The sequence below is a fragment of the Mustela nigripes genome, chromosome 1 (assembly GCF_022355385.1).
Source record: "Mustela nigripes isolate SB6536 chromosome 1, MUSNIG.SB6536, whole genome shotgun sequence".
NCBI lineage: Eukaryota > Metazoa > Chordata > Mammalia > Carnivora > Mustelidae > Mustela > Mustela nigripes.
The window spans coordinates 37,657,415-37,679,349 of NC_081557.1; the positions used below are offsets into that span (position 1 = coordinate 37,657,415).

The window sequence follows — 21,935 nt, forward strand, 5'->3', positions numbered from 1 at the left end:
CCCTTGACTAAAAATCTCTGCATTATGGAACATATATTAAGATTTTACTCTCAATTAATAATTTAAAGTATTTAATACTCCAAAATAATAATATATAATTTTAAGAATTCCTTAAATTCAACAAGGATTTCTCATGTGAGAAAACTTAAGTCAAGCCAACGTTTCTGGCAAGATTTCCATAAAAGACAAGATTGATGTAAACTAGGTATTTCTTTTTTTTTTTTTTTAAGATTTTATTTATTTATTTGACAGAGAGAGAGGAGGAAGCAGGCTCCCCGCTGAGCAGAGAGCCCGATGCAGGGCTCGATCCCAGGACCCTGAGATCATGACCCGAGCTGAAGGCAGCGGCTCAACCCACTGAGCCACCCAGGCGCCCCTAATCTAGGTATTTCAAAGTAATCTTAAAATTGTCTAATAGTGGGGCGCCTGACTGGCTCAGTGGGTTGGGCCTCTGCCTTAGGCTCAGGTCATGATTCCATGGTCCTGGGATCGAGCCCCACATCGGGCTCTCTGCTCAGCGGGGAGCCTGCTTCCCTCTCTCTCTCTGCCTGCCTCTCTGTCTACTTGTGATCTCTCTCTCTCTCTGTGTTAAATAAATAAATAAAATAAAATAATTTTTTTTTTAATTTTCTAACAGTTAACATTTAAACTAACACATACGCACCACCATTTAAGATCTCAAAATGATTTATATTTGAAAACTGGTGGCACACACACAAACATTCTAGACAAAATGGATCCATTAATACATGTGGTACTAAGATATTTAGAAGGCTTTTTAATGAAATGTGCCAAATAATTCACCAGAGACAGTAACAGTCATAAAGAAGTGTGTCTTAACTTGTAACACAGAAACTGGCTTTTTTCAAATATTGATTTAAGATCAAAGTATGTCAATAATATGCTGTACGGGTCTAAAAGACAGAGATAACAGATTTAGATAAAACTTTCTATGAAGCTAAAGTTAGATTTTTCTTTTTCTCTTTTTTTTTTTTTTTAAGATTTTGATTTATTTATTTGACAGAAAGAGATTACAAGTAGGCAGACAGACGGGGGGGGAAAGGGGGGGGGGGGGGGCGGGCAGGCATCCTGCTGAGCAGAGAGCCTGATGATGCAGGGCTCACTGGATTCCAGGACTGTGAGACCATGACCTGTGCGGAAGGCAGAGGCTTAACCCAGTGAACCACCCAGGTGCCCCAGATTTTTCTTTTTTTAAAGATTACTTATTTATTTGACAGAGAGAGAGAAAGACAGTGACAGAGAGGGAACACAAGCAGGGGGAGTGGGAAAGGGAGAAGCAGGCTTCCCATGAGCAGGGAACCTGATGCAGGGCTCAATCCCGGGACCCCGGGATCATTACCTGAGCCAAAGGCAGCCGCTTAACAACTGAGCCACCCAGGTGCCCCTCAAGTTAGATTTTTTCTAACTATATGTTTTCTCCATATGATCAACCTCATTGCACCCTTTAATATTCTTTTTCCCCATCTAAATCCTTTCATTCAGAAATAATGTCATCTCTCATTTAAAATACTTTGGTATATAATCTCATGTTGCTATATTGTTTTGGTATATAATCTCATGTTGCTATATTGTTTTATATATGTATATTAAGTATATCCAATTACATTAAACCCATCCAACAGTAGATTATTATATCTAATTTCTCTTGCCTAGCACAGTATAACACATGTCTCAAAAATATTTAAATGAACGATTTCTACTTCACTTAGCTTAGTGTCTATTGTCACATTCATCATTCTGTATGGTAGTACCTGGTAAAACTGTTTAGGGATTTGCTTCAAAATAAAAAAGGGGCAAGTGGGTGGAAGTAGAGATGAAACAAGATTAACCACAGGTTTGTAACTGCTAAAGTTAGTGTGTCATTTTATGTCAGCAACTTTCCATAATACAAAGTTCAAAGAAGATTCCTTCTCCTACTAGAACAGAGAGAATTTCTCAAAAGACAGGTCCAATAGTCTTCTTCTGTAGAAACCTGCCCCATAGAGAGCAGATAAATTTACTTCACTAAACACATTTCATTATTTAGGCAGGACTACCTTTCAAAAATACTTTAACAGCTTCTGTATGGTATATTATTTAAATGGTCCTTTTATAAAACTCAAATAAAACATATATTCATTTGTTAACTATTTACTAAGTACCTACTTTCTCAAATATCCTATCTTAGTAAATGCAGGCTATCAAAAATAAAACATCCTCTCTAATACATTGGATCTGATAGTATCTCAAGCATCCACAGAAAAAAGGCAAGGAGAGAAGGCAAAGACATGAAGACAAAGAAAAAAATAGCAGAAAGCTAATAAATCCAGGTTTTTTTTTTAAAGATTTTATTTATTTATTTGACAGAGAGAGATGACAAGCAGGCAGAGAGGCAGGCAGAGAGAGAGGAGGAAGCAGACTCCCTGCTGAGCAGAGAGCCCGATGCGGGGCTCGATCCCAGGACCCTGGGATCATGACCTGAGCCGAAGGCAGCGGCTTAACCCACTGAGCCACCCAGGCGCCCCTAAATCCAGTTTTTAAGAAGGATTTAAGGCATCTACATTTTTAAAGAGAGAGCATAGTTTGTTCAAGCTGGACAAGTCTCTAAGTTCCTCTCCCAACTCCACTTTAGAAATGAGAAAACTAAAGCTCAGAGAGGGGAAGTGACTCGCCTCAAGCTACACATCAAGTTACTAGCAAAACCAAAATTAAAACTCAGATCTGCTGATTCACAGTGCAATGTTAATTTTCCACATCAAAGTACTTTCTTCTACACTGTAATATTCACTAACTAAAGAGAATGAGTATTTTATTATTAATATATGCTTCAGTTCTATATTATACCACACACACACACACACACACACACACAAAATGTAATAGACTAAGTAAAGAAAGGAGCTGGGAAGAAAATGCACACAACAAACTCCTAAGGCACTGTACATGCAGACTATATGCATATACCACACTTCTCAACTCTGAGACACACATTTGACTTTAAGACATAGTAGCCATTTGGGAGTGCCTCTCTACTTACTAGATGGGGTGTTGTCCAATTCATGAATCATTTAATAAAGAGAATTAGATCTTCAAATTAAAAAAAAAAAGACAAAGTACCCATTTCATAAGCATTTTCAAAGACACTGTAAATTACATCTTCATTTTAAAAAATACTAAAATGTGAAAACATACCCCTCTAAAGGTAATATAATGCACCCTTAAAAGACACATAATAATCACCATCATTTAAGAGCCAGTGTCATAAAGCAAATACACAGAGCAACAGTGCCATCTTCTAAGGTAACAAAGTTACTAAACACCTAAGGCTATGTGGCATTTTTTTTTAAATTGCAAATATTAACATAAACAACTCTTTCTTGCCTTTTATCTCATATGCATGAATTTTGGCTTAAACAAGGTTTCAATCTCAGCTCTGTTCTACCTCTCCAACATTTGTTAAGTTACTAATTTCTCTGAGCCTCATTCTCTCATCTATAAGAGGTTCTCCACCTTGGAGAACTGTATGAGAGCTAAATGTAATAATTTATTTAAGGAACATAGTACAGTACCTAGATGAAACATTAAGCTTCCTCCCACAATCCCTATGGGCCAAATTAAACTAAAAATTAGATCCTATTCTTGACTTACAAGATGGCCATCTCCATTTTAGAGACTGAAATTAAACTGTACTGATCCTGAGGCAAATCCTACTAGTTAGCTCTTGAATAATTATTTGATTAGAGAAGCTTATTTCATTGTCTTGAAATTTGTCTCTTTTCTTCTTCAAATTGGGAACTGAAAACAATGACAAATTTTAAGTTAAATTAGTTATATGTAAATTCAGCACTTTCATATTGTCTTACTGAACTGAAACTGTAAGCCCATTACAAACCCACTAAGAGAGGAACTACAGAACAAATGTGTAGGAAGAAAGAAGGGTATAAAATCCAAAAGACACAGTTAAAATGACTCAATTGAATGAGAAGTATGCATTTGTTTAACCTTAAATTCATTTATTAAACCCTAAAAAAACAACGTTCAGAAAAATCAAGACCATAATATCTCCATGCTTCAAGGTGAGTTAGTAATCTCATCCCTCAGATTAAGCAAATGCCATCTTTCAGTATATACAGTTTCAGGATGTGTCTGGTCATTTCTAAGACAGGAATGTACCTACCCAAGTATCTCATAGGTAGCAATATACACTGAAATAAGACCATCTTTTCCCCTTCCCCAAACATAATGCAGAGAAGCCCACCCACATATTCCCTATTAGCTCGTTTCAGTAGAATGATTTTCTCCCCAACTAACTATAAAAGTAATGCTTGTTTTATTGAACTTGGAAAATACAAAGTGCATGAGCATTTTTAAAACACCCACGATCTCAGCAGCCAAAGATTAAAATTTTAGAAAGGGACATACCAACTCTTTCCTATGAATTTGACCGCAACTGCCATCATATTTTAACTATGTATAGAGCACTTGCCACTAAACATGAGTAACTATCTGCCTATACCTTATTATCTTAATTCTGGTTTTTGAGACTAAATTCACACAAGTTTTTTTCCTGACTTAACTCATTCTTCTCAATCTGTTCTTCCGAGTCTCTCAGCTACGTATTTTGTTGCTAACTACTTCCTCTTTCTTAAAACTATTTCTATTCTAAGTTTTCCAAAACAATATATTCCTCAGTATCTACAAGAGTCTCTCCAGCTCATCTTTTTCTCTTCCTTCACTGGCTCTCTTCTATTAATTCCTGACAACCTCCAAAAAAAATGGCTCCAACCTGACCTTTGGATTTGCTTGTCCACTTTGAACCTCCAGCATTTAACACAGTGCCTGGCAGGAAGCTTAGGGTCAATTAGTATTTACTGACTTTGTCAATCCTGACCTGCCACCTATTAGTTGTGTGACGTTGGGCAAAATAATCTCTCTGAATCTCAGTTCCCTCATCTATAAAACAGCGATAATCAAAGAAAGATGAGGCTAGAATAGCTCAAAACTGTGTCTGGCACAAAGTGGAACCCAATAAATTTTGCTACTGTTATCAATATAATCTAGTACAGGACTCAAAAATGTTTCTGATTGTTTTATGGTTGAACACCAAATCTACCTCTCAATAACCCAATTTATTGTCAACATATTTTCTTATCACAAATATCAAAAAATATTTTTGTACTCTTTCCCTTACTGTCTCCAATCCATCATTAACTATTCTAATTCTTCTCTCCTAGCCACAAGACAGAACCATTGTTTTTCAACTAAACTACAACCACAGACTCAATTGATCTCCACACTCTTATATCTTCATTCAAATATTCCATCCTCCTTAAAACCATTTTTAATGTGTCATTCTTATCCAAAGTTGCTGACAGCATGTCCAAACTACTGGAATGTCATCTTCATGTCTTCCAATAACACATACCCAAACTCCTAGTTCTAAAGATGTCTCAAAATTAACCTCTTCCTGGAAACCTTCCCTGATTAACTCCACACCACTTGGATTAGTTGTTCTCTGCTCTGAGTCACCGCAGCACTTGGGTACTGTTATACTAAGGGTAAAATGTGATCAGTGAATAGCAGTGCCAAGAAATTACTTCCACGAAATTATTTCTACCTCCTAGAAAAGAATGGTCCATTAACTACAATGCTTTGTGATCTGGGTAAGGAAATATCCTATACAACATATGCCCTCTTTGCTTTCTGTCTTTGACACTTTATATTTGTCAAGAAGTGTTTAACTCTTCACAAGCCTTTTGTACTACAGTCAAGCAAAAATTACATCTCGACGCCTATCAGCACCTCCAATTTAAATCCACTGAAAATGTATAGTGGGCCACTTTTGTTTCTACTACTACTTCTCTGTTCTCAACCTCTGCCCACACCCCACAAATAAAAACTTTTTTTTTTTGCATCTTTTGCAATGGTCTCCACAAACAGTTCCTCCTTACGCCACACACTCCCAGTCCAGACCCTCTCCTCCTTCCTAAGAACTCCTAAAGATTTAAACAGAGAAGTAACAGCAGAGATAATACACACATTATGTCTTTGATTCCTCTAAGTGAAAAGAACCTTGAACCTATTTAGCTATAACGCTCTTCCCAAGGCTAAAAAACTTCCCAACAATAGGATACATAATCAAATTCCACTGCATCAAAGTGGTCGATCTTACAGTAACAGAACTGTACTTCCACGTTAATTTTCACTGTGTTACTCTCAGAGATCTTGCATCATTTTTATGCTATGTCCAACAAAATAGGTGAGACATTCCCCTACAGCGCAGATTTTCTGAACCTACCTTCTGATGCTGCCTTTAAACCAACAGATTCTAATTTTTTTAAGACAAAGAATTAAGGGATTCCTCATTGCCATCCATGAAAAAACAAACAATATCTGCTTTTTGAGAGGGTGTGCGTGCTGCTGTGGCAAAACAATTAGATGAACTAACGGGGTGGAGAAGGGAGACACAGCCAGCCTCAGTAGAGAGAGTTAACTTTGAGGGCTTGGCCCTCATGAGTAGTGTACGAACCTATGAACCTGGCTGACTGAGTCCTTCCTACCTGCAACACTCGGCTCTCCAGCCTCTCCCAAAAGGAACAGTTATTCTTGCTCACTTAGTCATAAAAGATCCACACCCTTCTGCAGCCGACGGTCAGCAACTTGCACACTTTCTCCTAACTGGTCTCCTAACGCCTTCTAGTCAGCCAGCTTCCAGCCACACCTCATCTAAATCTTCTCTCAGTCACCTTCCGGGAGTAGGTCCCTCTCACTCCAAATCCACTCGTCCTCATTCGTCCAGGGATCTTAACCTTCAAAACCCTCCCGGCTGATCTGCCCCTCCACTCCCTCAGTGCCTACTTCCCAAAGGCCAGCCACATTCCCCGGCTCCGCACCTTCACCCCGGGCACCCTTTTCTGAGCATCACCCTTTCCCCCATCACTTTCTTCTCCCTCAGAAAGACCAGAAATTCTTTCAATCACACGCCCCCTCCGACAGCCGCCCCGGGGCACACGAGCCCGCTCCTCCGTTAAGTACCCCGCCCCACCTTCACCACCTCTCCGCGGCCTCCCCACACCAGGCGGAGCCCCCAAGGCTCCGCGGCTGCAAACCAGGCCCCTCCCTGCGTCCCCGCTCGCCCGCCCGGCACTCCGGAGGGCGGCGGCCCGAGCCCAGCGGCGCACAGACCACCCGGGCAGAGGCAGGCGCCCCCGGGTCCGGGCGGCCCAGGGTGGGGGCGGGGGCGGGGCGGCGGGTGTCGCCTCCGCCTCGGGCGGCCTGCCGCCCCAGCTCCCGCAGCCGCGGCCGGGACCAGGCGAGAAGCGGCCCGCATCCCGGCCTCCCTTCGCCCGGCAGTCGCCGCCTCTCACCGAGACGCAGAGGCTCGGGCCTCGCTTTCCCCCTGGCCGTCCAGCGATGGCTCCGCCGCCGCCGTCGCGCTCTCCTCACTCGCTCTTCCACCACCCCCGACCGGCTGCTGAAGAGCGGACGGGTAGTGGCACGCCCATTGGCTGTGCCACTCGCGTCAGCCTTCCCGACCCGGACCTCGCGATGTGACTGGCTGGCGCGGCGCCTCTTTTCCACGTCCTGTCCTGATTGGCCTGTCTTGTCTCTCGCGCCCCCTTACCGGGAGGAAAGCTCACCCCCTCCTCCTCGCTTCGGCCTCCCACCCTCCCTAACCCCGTTTCCATCGCGGCTGGCTGGGGGCGGGAGCAGGCGCAGGGGGCGGGAGGGGGGAACGCGAACTGCCAATGGGAGCGCCGAGAGAGGGCTGGGAGGCGGGCTCTGCGGCCGGCCGGTCCACGGGGGCAAGTTCAACCAATGGGCGCGCGCCCCACATCCCGGGCTCAGGAGCGCCGGCTTGGCCATTGGGGTTCCGGCGGGTGGCGCCCAGGGCCACACCCGGCTGGCTCGTCGCGCGGGAGGGGTACCCACTGGAAAGGTGGGAGAATGCGGCGAGGCGGCGCGGGCGAGCGCGGGCAGCCATTGTGGCGTGCTCCTGCAGCGCCTACGTGGAGTCCGGCGCTGGGTCGGTGAGAGGGGATCCCGGGCTCTGTACTCCAGGACCGCGGCGGGATGCTTTTTAGGAAGGAAGCCGAGCGTGCGCCTCGTCCACCGCCGCGGACCAGTCGTGCCACAATAATTTCGAACAAAACTTACCGATGGTGACAAAAGTTAGAATAATGGTTACCTCGGGGATGCAAGAAGGGGCACGAGGGAACCTACTGGGAGCTGGAAAAGCTCTGTCTCTTGATCTGGTTGGTATCCATCTGTAAAAATTTATCAAGCATACAGTCAAAATTAGTGCACTCAAGGCACTTTAATATATGATATTGAATAGTATCTCAGTTTTTAAACTAAAAGGATTGTAAGAATAACTTTGTAATAACATTACTGTAACCTTAGGCTCTGTGAGACTCCCGTGGTACAAACACTCTCACTAGGATTTAGCTACCTGTCATTCAAAAACTGCAAAGCATAGGAAGAAAAAGGAAAAGATTGTGAGAATTGAACCCAGTGAAAGCTCTTGGCACACTGATTAGCGCACAGGGGTTGATATTCAAAGACCAGCTAAGATAATTCAGACCGATTTTTTTTTTTTTTTTTTTTTTTGAGGATTTAGAGCTTGTTTCAGTGCCTGGCCCTCTTAGTGGCACTGCACCCATTTGGAAACTACAGAAATCTAGTGAGCTGCCTACCTCGTGGCTGACCTAAGTTCTCCTAAGTTCTGAACCCAGGAAACTTTAATTTAAATACCATAGCTTGGGACGCCTGGGTGGCTCAGTTGGTTAAGCAGCTGCCTTCGGCTCAGGTCATGATCCCGGCGTCCTGGGATCGAGTCCCACATCAGGCTCCTTGCTCCGCAGGGAGCCTGCTTCTCCCTCTGCCTCTGCCTTCCACTCTGTCTGCCTGTGCTCGCTCTCACTCGCTCTCTCTCTGACAAATAAATAAATAAAATCTTTTAAAAAAATAAATAAATAAATAAATAAATACCATAGCTTCTAAAAATAATAAATAAATAAATAATACATATAAATATAATAAAATATAAATGTGATATAATAGCATAAAATAATAATATATAAATAATAAATATATAGATAAAGATAAATAGAGAGATATATATAGATATATCATAGCTTCTGCCCTGGTGGAGCTGACAGTCCAGCACCATGCACAGTCATTCCTGCTTGGAATCCAGTCCAAAAGCAGAATTCTGAAATAGCCAAGGCCAGGTGAAACACTTGTTATTAATGGGTCAGTCGTAACCTTTGCAAAACAAACATAAGAACTCTGCGTCAAATTCTAGCCTGTGAAAGAGCACCAGCAGCAAAAGAATTGACAATTACATAATTCAGGGGCATCTGGGTGGCTCAGTCCCTTAAGCCTTTGACTCAGGTCATGATCCCAGGATCCTGGGATCCAGCCCTGCATGGGGCTTCCTGCTCAGTGAAGAACTTGCTTCTCCCTCTCCCTCTGTCTGCCGATTTGCCTACTTGTGCTCTCTCTGTCAAATAAATAAAATCTTTAAAAAATAAAAAAATTTCATAAAAATGTAGACTACATGATTCATATTTGTTAATTTAGTCATTAAGTTGTTCAGTTCAGATAAATGCCTTTGTTTAAAGTACTTGTCCTGAACGAGGCATATAACTAGGTAAGAGTATTTTTTCCAAAGAGCATAAGGTGTAATAGGAAGACAAACATAAATGGATCATTCCAATGTAATTCAGGATGAGGAAATACATATAAAAACAATAATGATTTAAATTCCAGCTATATAATGACCTAAATGCTTAGGTAATTTAGAGGCATATTCTCAGGAGACCAGAACTAAGTAAACCACTGCTGAAATTTATCAGCATGCACAATTAGACATTATTTCTGGAGAATACTTCCATTGCAGATTTTTACATTTTTGTGCAAACATTATTTTTTTCAAATAGTTATATAAAAAATATACTATTACTTAGTTCTTAGGAAACCACATGAAAAAATTAAGTAATTGCTTAATGAGTATGTTATGATTTTCTAAAACAACGTTAGGATTGAGAGCATAAAGACATCTCATTTGATTTAAGTCAATGTGTATGTAACATGCACCTCCAGCAGAGACACCTCTCCATAACCCACCCCCCACCCCCTGCCCCCTGCTCCGACTAAGATGGGCTTTCTGGAGGAGGACCTAAAATTAAAACAGTGGTTCACTCTCCAAGATGGTAAAAACTCATGGGGAAGGCATGCTGTTTTATTGACCAGTGTCCCTCAGTGTACCATCATTCTTTTTTTTTTTTTTTAAGATCTTATTTATTTGACAGAGAGAGAGAGAGAGATCACAAGTAGTCAGAGAGGCAGGCAGAGAGAGAGGGGGAAGAAGGCTCCCTGCTGAGCAGAGCCCAATGCAGGGGCTCGATCGCAGGACCCTGAGACCATGACCTGAGCCCAAGGCAGAGGCTTAATCCACTGAGCCACCCAGGCTTAGTGTACCATCATTCTTAAGTGAATTCAAAGAATTCCTATATCTACAAAAAGTGAATAATAGTCTCCTTAAAAGGCAATGAAGGATTTTGCCCAGAGTCTAAAAAACCTATACATAGTAGTGTTACAATACCAAAGAAAGCATTCATTCAAATGCTTTCTACATCTTGCAGCAAGAGCCCTGAAAATTGGGCTGCATATCAACTGCATTGTAATCAAATATGATATACCTGCATGTGCTTTTGATCCTTGCTATAGAACACAGTTCTGTAAATGAAGGTAAACTCCACCAAGCAAAAATAATTTGCATCTATTCATAGATAGTTGACAACTTAGAGAAATACCACATATTTCTAAGAAAACATATATAGGAATAAATACCAGAAACACATAGGCTATACATAATGTTGTTATAGCTATTATGAACCCCTTGGAATTTTGTAACTATTTTAAAAACAAAAAACAAGGTCAAGCATCAATTTTTTTATGTACACACTCCTTCTTCCTGCTCTGAGGAAACGTTTATATTAAGGCGCGTGTCATTTTTTAACTTACATGCTTTTCTGCCAATGTCTTACTAAATAAACAGGTTTTTTTTTTTTTTTTTTACGGTTTTATTTATTTATTTATGGGGTCGGGGGCATAAGCAGGGGAGCAGCAGGCAGAGGGAGAAACAGCCTTCTGCCAAGCAAGGAGCCTGATGTGGTACTCGATCCCAGGAGCCTGGGATCATGACCTGAACCAAAGGCAGATGCTTAACCAACTGAGCCACGCAGGCATCCCATTATTAAATGGTTCTGATGACATTCTTCACTCTCATCTTCCCAACAACCCTGTGCAAGTATTCATCTATTCATCTGAATTTCATAGATGGGAAAATTGAAGCTCTGTGAGACAAGTATATATTTCACACAGCTGTTAGGTGACAAAAGTGGGATAGAAATCTAAATCTGTTTGATGGCAAACCTTATAGTCTTTTTACCAAGCCAACATTTGCCATCTCCAAAATAAGATCAAGTCATTCTACCTTGTCCTTAATCATCTTTGTGTCCCCCACAATGAGTAGCATGGAATCTTACATACATCTCTCATGGGACTCCTAGAATTAGTAATTATTTTTACCATGCTTTATCTTTACAGATTTCATGACAAGGGAGAATGTGAACTATTTAAGAGTAGTAACTCTTTCGCATTAAAAATACTGATGTTGACAAAACTAAAGTTGAACACAACTTCCTTTCTATTTAAGGTGGAGAACCCATCACAGCCATCTAGAATGCATCAGAGATGCTCACTTGCATAGCCTGGAAAGAGTTTTAGGCCCCTGTTCTCAAGAGAGACAAATTTCTAGTGAGGGCAGTTATTCTCTGCAAATCATTTGGTCATCTCTACCTTGGCCTGTACTCCATTATGACATCCAGAATCCGTCTACTTTAAACATATTTTTAAAGCCTGTTATTAAGGGGGGAGGGACAATTTTACCAGGTTTTCTAACATTTCCACTATTCCTCTATTGCCAGTCTGAACAAGTACACACAGGTCCTTGTAGCTTCATTTCCCCATCTATAAAAGGTGTTTGAAACAATGCTAAGTGTTTGTTCTGAGTCTTTAAGAAATCTGTGAGATAAGTTTGGTTTTTACATGGAAGTGAATCATCCTACCCTCAGTTATTCAACAACTTCAATCTAGGTGAAACAAAAATGTAGCTGATATGTTCATGGCCCTTCTAAATCATTCCCGTATCCTACTCTTGACTTTTTGATTCTTGAAGGGCGACAGGATACGCCAGCCCCAAACATGCCACTTTGTCATTAGGACTATTTTTGAGTGAAAAGCACTTAAAAAACCGCCGATGCAAAAAAAGGGTATTCTAGGGGCGCCTGGGTGGCTCAGTGGGTTAAAGCCTCTGCTTTCGGCTCAGGTCGTGATCTCAGGGTCTTTGGATCGGGCCCCGCATCCAGCTCTCTGCTCGGCGGGGAACCTGCTCCCCCCAACCCTCTGCCTGCCTCTCTGCCTGTCAAATAAATAAATAAAATCTTAAAAAAAAAAAAAAAAAAGGTATTCTAATCTCCCTTAATCTTACTGAAAACAGGAAACAAACACTCCCTTGTGAAAGATGCCCCTCCTGTACCAGGGGAAAAGGAACATTCTTCAATGGGGAATCAAAACCAAGAGAATCCTGTATAAGTAGACCATGTTAAAATAACTCCTATGGGGCGCCTGGGTGGCTCAGTGGGTTGAGCCGCTGCCTTCGGCTCAGGTCATGATCTCGGGATGCTGGGATCGAGTCCCGCATCGGGCTCTCTGCTCAGCATAGGGGATTTTGTAATAACATTATATGACAGATGGTAACTACATATATCATGGGGGGTACTGCATAATGTGTAGAATTGTTGAATCAATGTAACTAATATAACATTATATGTTCATTTTCATTTTAAAAAGAAGGTATACTTTTGGGCGCCTGGGTGGCTCAGTGGGTTAAGCCGCTGCCTTCGGCTCAGGTCATGATCTCGGAGTCCTGGGATCGAGTCCCGCATCGGGCTCTCTGCTCAGTGGAGAGCCTGCTTCCCTCTCTCTCTCTGCCTGCCTCTCCATCTACTTGTGATTTCTCTCTGTCAAATAAATAAATAAAAAAAAAATCTTTAAAAAAAAAAAAAAAAAAAAAAAAAAGAAGGTATACTTTTGAATATTTGGACTTTATAATTAAAAGGATTTCTTTTTGAGAGAGAGAGAGTGCTTGCATGTGCAAGCTGTGGGGGTGGGTGGCTGGAGGGAGAGGGAAACAGAATCCCAAGGAGGCTCCATGCCCAGCAGAGCCTCACTTGCAGAGCTTGATCCCAGGACCCTGAGATCATGACCTAAGCTGAAATGAAGAGTTGGATGCTTAACCAACTGAACCACCCAGGCACCCCTATTTAAAAGGATTTTTTTAGAGAGTTCTCATCTTAAACAAATGTCCTATCGTTACCTGTAAGAAGATCAAATTATAATGAAAAATAATAAGGCAAAGATCATTCTTACATAAGTTAGTAAATTTTGTGTTTCTGAATTTATATCTAACTCATAAATGAGATTTAAAATGAAAACTCTAAGTTCCCTTTTTGTATGTCTGTATACATCTAGGTATACATATTTTGTAATGTGTTATCTTTCTACTTTCATATGATATTGCCATAATTACTTTGCAAAAGAGCTCTATTTAACCAGTTTAAAAAAATAAGCACTTACATAAATTAAGTATTCCTAAAACTCTCAGAAGTGTAGAAGTTAACCTAAATGTTTTTCAAGTTCACAAGATCTAGGACAATCTTTGGTAAATTAAAGCTAGCTTAAAGTTTGTTGGTTTAATAAAAACAATCATGTCTTCAGAGTTGTAAACATTAAACATAATGAAGAGATACAACTTTTTCTTCTTAGGTTTACTAATTAAATGAGTTTATCTCAACTAGATGCTTAAGACTATTACTGAGTTTAAATAAAATTCAGTTTAAAAACAAGATGTACAATAAAAATAAATTGCCTCATGTATGTAAAATACAGCAATATAAAAATAAAAGTTGGAGAGAGCCATATGTTTTCCCCCCTGTGATTATCTAAAGAAGAGTAACTTAAGATTATGCTACCTTTGTTTCATTAAACAAAGTATTATGTCTACTTAAAAATAGTTTCCAAAATCTTTTAGGAAACTTGAAACCTTAAAGTTATATTAAGTTAAATTAAATGATGGATATTCACTGAATATTTAAATAAGATAATACACTAAAACATTAATTGCTAACTATAAATTTATCTGCTTTTGGACTTTCAATTCTTATAGAGAGAAAAAAGATATTTGGTTCTGTTAGTAAGCATATCTTTTACCACATTAAGAAACTGTACTATGGGGGCGCCTGGGTGGCTCAGTGGGTTGGGGCCTCTGCCTTCGGCTCAGGACATGATCCCAGGGTCCTGGGATCGAGCCCCGAATCTCTGCTCGGCGGGGAGCCTGCTTCCTCCTCTCTCTCTCTCTGCCTGCCTCTCTACCTACTTGTGATCTCTGCCTGTCGAATAAATAAATAAAATCTTTAAAAAAAAAAAAAAAAAGAGGAAGAAGAAACTGTACTATGAAAAAGTCTAAGTCTTCAAAAATTATAAACATTTATAATTATGTAGTCAGAAATTCACTAACCTAGTAGAAGATGCTAACATATATAATAGTTCACAATTGCCTGCTTCCTAATTTTCACTAGAAAATAGAGATTACTAAGTGGTTAAAATTTATAATCAATAACAGGGACACCTGAGTGGCTCAATGGGTTAAGCCTCTCTGCCTTTGGCTCAGGTCAGGCTCAGGTCATGATCCCAGGGTCCCAGGATCAAGTCCCACATCAAGCCCTGCATGGGGCTCTCTGCTCAGTAGGGAGCCTGCTTCCCTTCTCTCTGCCTGCCTCTCTGCCTACTCGTGATCTCTGTCTGTCAAATAAATAAATAAAATATTTAGAATAATAATAATATTTACAATCTATGTATGAAAATAAAACTTTAAAATGGTCTAGAAAAAGAAACTGTGTACGAAGTATAAAAGAAGAATGGGATGTGTTATTATATAAAGAGTATACGATGATGTGTTTTTGTTAAGCAAAAAGGAAGTAATTTTGTCCTTCAGCAAAATGATTAAATGTTCCAGAATAAGAAAGAGGAAAGGAATAATACGAAATCAAACGGGTGTAGAAAATTGCAGGTTTGTGGAAAAGAAATTTTATGTTGCAAGGTCAAAGCTGGCCAAAATTAAATGGATAATTTATCAGAGTTTTAAAAAGTGAGCTCAATAATATACTAATATAAAATAAGTTTAATTTTCTCTCCATTAAAATGAAAATTTCTTAGATTATTGGTCTGCTTTTAATAAGAGATTATAAAAGGTTTTTCTTTACCTTTTATATCATCTGCCAAGGAGATAAAGATTCTATGTCTTATCAAAGTAATTTCCTGTGCTTCACATTGTCTTTATTAGATCTTTGATTACTTAGGAAAACTGAGTCTTCAATCTTAAAGAAGCTGAGGAGTTTTTGTTTGTTTGTTTGTTTGTTTACAGTTATGTGACTTTCTATATTTACCTTTAAAACCTTTTAATGGTCACTTTAATTAGATGGATAACTAAGTATTTTGTCACTGGGATAGTTCTTAATCAAGTATATTAAACCTTTAGGCTTTTTGTTTTTTTAGGTAATAAGTGACTATTTATTAAAAATGAGAATAAAAATCACAAAAAAATTATAAATTTTAAAAGATGGCCACATAAATATCACAAAATCTAAACATATAACAAAATTTTCATTAACTCCTTAGTACTTTACAATTATTCCTGCATCTTAGGGTTTTGGATGACCTCATTATATGCCAATAAATTTGTAATATTTTTTTTTAAAGATTTTATTTATTTATTTGAGAGAGACAGTGAGAGAGAACATGAGAGGCGAGAAGGTCAGAGGGAGAAGCAGACTCCCCATGGAGCTGGGAGCCCGATGCGGGACTCGATCCCGGGACTCCAGGACCGTGACCTGAGCTGAAGGCAGTTGCTCAACCAACTGAGCCACCCAGGCGCCCTAAATTTGTAATATTGTCTATAAAAATAACAATGGTAACTAAGACTTTCCTTCAGGGCATCTGGGTGGCTCAGTCAGTTATGCCTCTGACTCTTGATTTCAGCCCAGGTCATGATCTCAGTGTGGAGAGATTGAGTCCCACCTTGGACTCTGCACTCAGCGGGGAGCCTACTTGAGATTCTCTTCCACTACTTCTCCCTCACCCCTCCCCGACTTGCACTTTGTCTCTAAAAATAAACAGATGCAGATACAGTGAAAAGAAGGGCCATATGCACCCCAGTGTTCATAGCACCAATGTCCACAATAGCCAAAATGTGGAAAGAGCCAAAATGCCCTTCAGCAGACTGGATAAAGAAGATGTGGTCCATATACACAATTGAATATTACTCAGCCATCAGAAAAGATGAATACCCAACTTTTATATCAACATGGGTGGGACTAGAGGAGATGATGCTGAGTGAAACAAGTCAAACAGAGAAAGACAATTATCATATGGTTTCACTTATTTGTGGAACATAAAGAAATACATGGAGGACATTAAGAAAGGTAAAAATGAAGGGGAGGAAATCAGAGTGGGAGACCAACCATGAGAGACTATGCACTCCGGGAAACAAACTGAGGGTTTTAGAGGGAAGGGGGTTGAGGGATGGGTGAGCCTGGTAATGGGTATTAAGAAGGGCATGGATTCCTTGGAGCACTGGGTGTTATAGGTGAACAATGAATCATGGAACACTACATCAAAAAGTAATGGTGTACTATATGGTGACTAACATAACACAATAGAAAAAAAAGAAAAAATAAATAAAAATAAACAAATAAATTTGGAATGCAATCTTGGAAAGGAGATTTGACTTAGGTCTTAGTTTTCTTATCCCTGGAAAGCAGTAACAGGAAGAAGTAGGGCAGCCGAGCACAGAGCTCAAGAACTGGCCACAGACCCAGAGCGCTGGCTGCCACCTCAGTGCCATGTCAAGGGGAGATCCAAACCTTTAGACATTTTTGACAAATTTCCCAAAATCAAATTCAAAATGAGTCTCTTGACCTTCAGCTAACTTTGGAATTTCTCAGAGAGTCCCTAAATGATCTTAAAGATTTGTTCTCTGTCCTTACAAAAAGATTACACTAATAGCTTGTTTGAGATGTGAAATTACATGGGAAACGTTGTCAAATAAAAGTGATAATTAACTTTCTTTAGGTTATATTTGTATGACTAGATGTTACCAATTTTTAAAATTGTACAGAATTCCTAGAAATCTGTCACTGCCCTTACCACCTATATAATCAGTCAGAATTCCAATTATTACTTGAAAACATTTCATTTTACAAAAATAACCAAATGTTCTTATAAATTGTATCATATTTTTAATAGTGACCTCTCACCAGATCTGTAACCATGGCTATTTTTAAGGGTTTTTTTTGTCACTCATAAACCATTTTCTTACTCTTAATTATTCTCTAAGAGCATTTTCCATCAACTGCAGGCAAATATGCTTCATCTCTAAGGAGATCTGTTGAAAAGACCCTGACAAGCACTCTAGAATACAGGTTTCTGATAACTGCAGATCATAATATTAAGCTAGATAAGAATTTCTAGAATTCTGGGGCACCTAGGTGGCTCAGTTACTTGTGTCCGACTTTTTTTTTTTTTTTTTTAAGATTTTATTTATTTATTTGACAGAGAGAGAGAGATCACAAGTAGGCAGAGAGGCAGGGGGAAGCAGACTTCCTGCTTAGCAGAGAGCCCGATGTAGGGCTCAATCCCAGGACCATGAGATCATGACCTGAGCCGAAGGCAGAGGCCCCAACCCACTGAGCCACCCAGGCGCCCCTGTGTCCGACTTTTGATCTCAGCTCAGGTCGTGATCTCAGGGTTGTGAGATAGAGTCCAGGTTGAGCTCTATGCTAAGCCTGGAGCCTGCTTAAGATTCCTTCTCTCATCCCCTCTGGTGTGCCACATTCCCTCTCTCTTTCTCAAAAAAAAGGTGGGGGGGCACCTGGATACCTCGGTTGGTAGAGTGGCTGCCTTTGGTTCAAGTTGTGATCTCAGTGTCCTGGGATTGAGCCCCACATTAGGCTCTGTGCTCAGCAGGGAGTCTGTTTCTCCTCCCTCTGCCCTGCCACCCCCCACCCTGTGCTCACTCTCTTTTTCAAATAAATAAATAGAATCTTAAAAAAAGAAAAAAACTTTAAGAATTCCTAGAATTCTAATGGAAAAACTGATTGATTCATAAAACTGCTAACCCAAGCTCAAGCAAAGAAAAAGCAAGTACATGAGATTGAATGAATTGATAAGGATGGTTATAATTTTACGGCTTTTTGTTTAAAACATTGTTAGATCTTTAATGTTTTATTTTTGAGATTTGAGAAAACCCTTTTTGTGGGGTGCTTGGGGGGCTCAGTTGGTCAAGCATCCAACTCTTGATTTCAGCTCAGGTCATGATGTTGGGATTGTAGGATCGAGCCCCGCATCAGGCTCCATGTTCAGCATGGAGTCAGTCTGCTTGGGATTCTACCCCCCACCTGCCCCGCTCCTCCCCTGCTGGCACAGGTTTTCTGTAAATAAATAAACAAAATCTTTTTAAAGAAAGAAAGCCCTTTTTCTCTTTTTCTTAAGCTATCTATAAATTATCTTGATTTGATAGACTATACTTTGTAAGCAAAAATTAAAATATTTATCGGGGTGCTGTCTCAGTCAGTTGGATGTCTGCTGCCTTCAGCTTAGGTCGTGATCTCGGGTCCTGGGCTCAATGGTGAATCTGCTTCTCCCTCTATGTTCTCCTTCTCTCTCTCTCTTTCTCAAATAAATAAAATCTTTTTTAAAAAATTAAAATATTTATCTTTTTCTTCCTACCTGATGCCTCCAGAATTTGCAAACTTTTTTTTTTTAAGATTTTATGTATTTATTTGAAAGAGAGAGAGCAAGAGAGAGAGAAAGCACACAACAGGGGCAGAGGAGGGGGGAGATGCAGACTACCCTGCTGAGGAGGGAACCTGACACAGCGCTTGATTCCAGGACCCTGGGGATCATGACCTGAGCTGAAGGCAGGCGCTTAACTGCCTGAACCATCCAAGTTCCCCCCACCCCGCCCCGAATTTGGAAGTTCTTAATAAACATTCTTATTCATGATAATATAGTTGTTTACATAGGTTCAGTAAGACTCTGTTCTCTTTACAATTGGAAACATTGGGTATATTATCAAGACTTTGACTGTAATGTCATATTTGACAATGCAGTACATAGACTTAAATGTGACCAGACGGAGGGATACCTGGGTGGCTCTGTCGTTTGGACATCCAGCTCTGGGTTTTTGCTCAGGTCATGGTCTTGGGGTCATGGGATCGAGCTGGAGTTGGGCTCCACACTCAGTGCAGAGTCCGCTTGGGATTCTTTCCCCCACTGCACCTCCTCCTTTTCTCTCTCTCTTTCTTTCTCTCTCAAATAAATAAGTAAATAAATAAAATCTTAAAAAAATAATGTGACCAGATGCATTTAAGGAACTAAGTTTGACTATACGGAGCCAATATTTCTAACACTTCTTGAAATACCAGTCCAATTAATTTTGCTTACAGGATTCCCAGCCCTACAGGTGACTAAGCAAGATTACTTCTTAGCAGGCTCAGGTCTTTTTTTTTTTTTTTTTAAAGATTTTATTTATTTATTTATTTGACAGACAGAGATCACAAGTAGGCAGAGAGGCAGGCAGAAAGAGAGAGAGGAGGAAGCAGGCTTTTCTGCGGAGCAGACAGCCCGATGCGGGGCTCGATCCCAAGACCCTGGGATCATGACCAAAGGCAGAGGCTTTAACCCACTGAGCCATCCAGGCGCCCCAGCAGGCTCAAGTCTTGACCTTGAAAATAGAGGAATTCACCCAAATATATGGATGCTACAGGCAAAGTTTGATGGCAAATTCTTGGCTTGATTTCTTAGCCTCAAATGGCTTTCAAGGTTCAATCTAGGGGGTGCCTGGGTGGCTCAGTGGGTTAAGCCTCTGCCTTCGGCTCAGGTCTTGATCTCAGGGTCCTGGAATCTAGCCCCACATTAGGCTCTCTGCTTGGCAGGGAGCCTGCTTACCCCTCTCTCTCTGCCTGCCTCTGCCTACTTGTGATCTTTCTGTCAGATAAATAAATAAAATCTTAAAAAAAAAAAAGGTTCAAGCTAGGATTCCTTATTAAAAGTTCCAACAAAACAGACTTACAAAGAGCCCATGTGTTACATCTCTATTGTTGCTCACTTATGTAAATAATCAGGTCAAGTTTAATGAGACTAAACTTATTTTACAAACAAAATAGTCTTACTGTAAGGGCACCTGGGTGGCTCAGTTGGTTAAGCATCTGCCTTTGGCTCAGGTCATGATCCCAGGGTTCTGGGATGGAGCCCCGTGTCTGGCTCCTCGCTCAGCAGGAGCCTGCTTCTCCCTTTGCTCCCAGCTTGTACCGTCCCTTGCTATCTCTCTGTTTCTCTCTTTCTCAAATAAGTAAATAAGATATGTTTTTTTAAATAGTCTTACTATAATTATATTTAAGAAATATGGGGAGAGAAAATTGCATTTCAGTGAAAACCTGTAACAGGGGTTTATAATTAAGATTCCAGCCCTTTTCATTGTCTTTGAGGTTTTGTTATCTACCTAGAAACTAGTCTAGATCCTGAATTCTTCTAGTTTCCTCCAGTATATGGCCACAACTCTCCAAACTAACATCTCCTATTTTCCTTCCAACCTTCACTCACAAAGAATCAAAACTCTCATTTTCCTGAGGTCCTATATGTGATGATTGGACGACCTGAGATAAACCAGAAAATCACCACAATGGATCAGAGATAAATGAACTTCATGGCTGCTTGTGTAGGCCACTCAGAAAATTCACTTGGAACACCCGGTGCAATGAGAGACCTTCAAACTACAAACAAGGAAATTTGTCAGATTACAACTTCCATCCTTACTCTACCACATGACGAAGCTTCTTCTTAAATCTAGAAATCGTGGGGCGCCTGGGTGGGTCAGTCTCTTAAGTATCACACTCTTGGTTTTGACTGAGGTCATGACCTCATGGTTCTGGAATCAAGCCCCGTGTGTGCCCTGTGCTCAGCGTGGAGTCGGCTTGAGGATTTGTTTCCCTCTCCTTCTTCCCCACCCCCCTATTCAGGCACATGCACATGTGTGCTCTCTCTCTCCCTCTAAAAATAAAGAAATCTTTTTGAAAAATCTAGACCTCTTCTCAACTGGCTATCCTCTGAACTCAGAAATCAAGTTTCCAACTATTAATATTCATTTCTCTTTAACCTCTATAAAAAGTACTCGTCAGTAAATGCCTCATTGCTCATTATCATTTGGTGGCCTAACTTAGAACTACCCTCACCTCCATCACCATATCCTGAGCTGAGACAGAGCTATTTAAATGAATGGACCTGTTCTCAAGACTAAGAGAGTAATTCACTGAGAAACAGAATAATCTGCCAACTCAGATTCTGGACCATGGATCTTTTGGGGGAATCTTCGAAGAGGAAGAATGAAAGGATGTATAATACGCCACTTTGACATAAGTTCTATTTTGAGCAAGAGGCACTTAAACAGCAGATGCATAGAAGGGCATTCTAATCTCCCTGTTCTTCCTGAAAACAGGCGATGAACACTCCCTTGTGAATGATGCCCTCCCTGTATCAGGGGAAAAAGAACATTCTTCAATGGGGAATGAAAGCCAAGAGAATCCTGTATAAATAGACCATGTTAAAATAATACTTATCTTCCTGTAGCTTCCCCATATAGCTCATTTACTTTTCGACAATTGCCTTTTTGTCCAACCTAATGTAAAAGCTGGTAGGTTTACCATTTCTTTGGATCTTTCTTTTGTTGTGAGAGCTCCCATGTCATATAA

General features: G+C 40.5%; 1 protein-coding gene across 2 annotated transcripts in view; it reads right to left on the reverse strand.

Annotated features, from left to right (window-relative positions):
* Window positions 1–7,606, reverse strand: part of FAR1 (fatty acyl-CoA reductase 1) — a 67,655-nt gene extending 60,049 nt beyond the window's left edge. The window contains exon 1 of one of the 2 annotated variants that reach the window (XM_059407985.1): window positions 7,368–7,606. The gene's annotated coding sequence lies outside the window, so the exon portion shown is untranslated. The remainder of the gene's footprint in view (window positions 1–7,367) is intronic. The other variant, XM_059407980.1, reaches the window with a different exon arrangement.
* Between the last annotated feature and the right edge of the window lie 14,329 nt (window positions 7,607–21,935).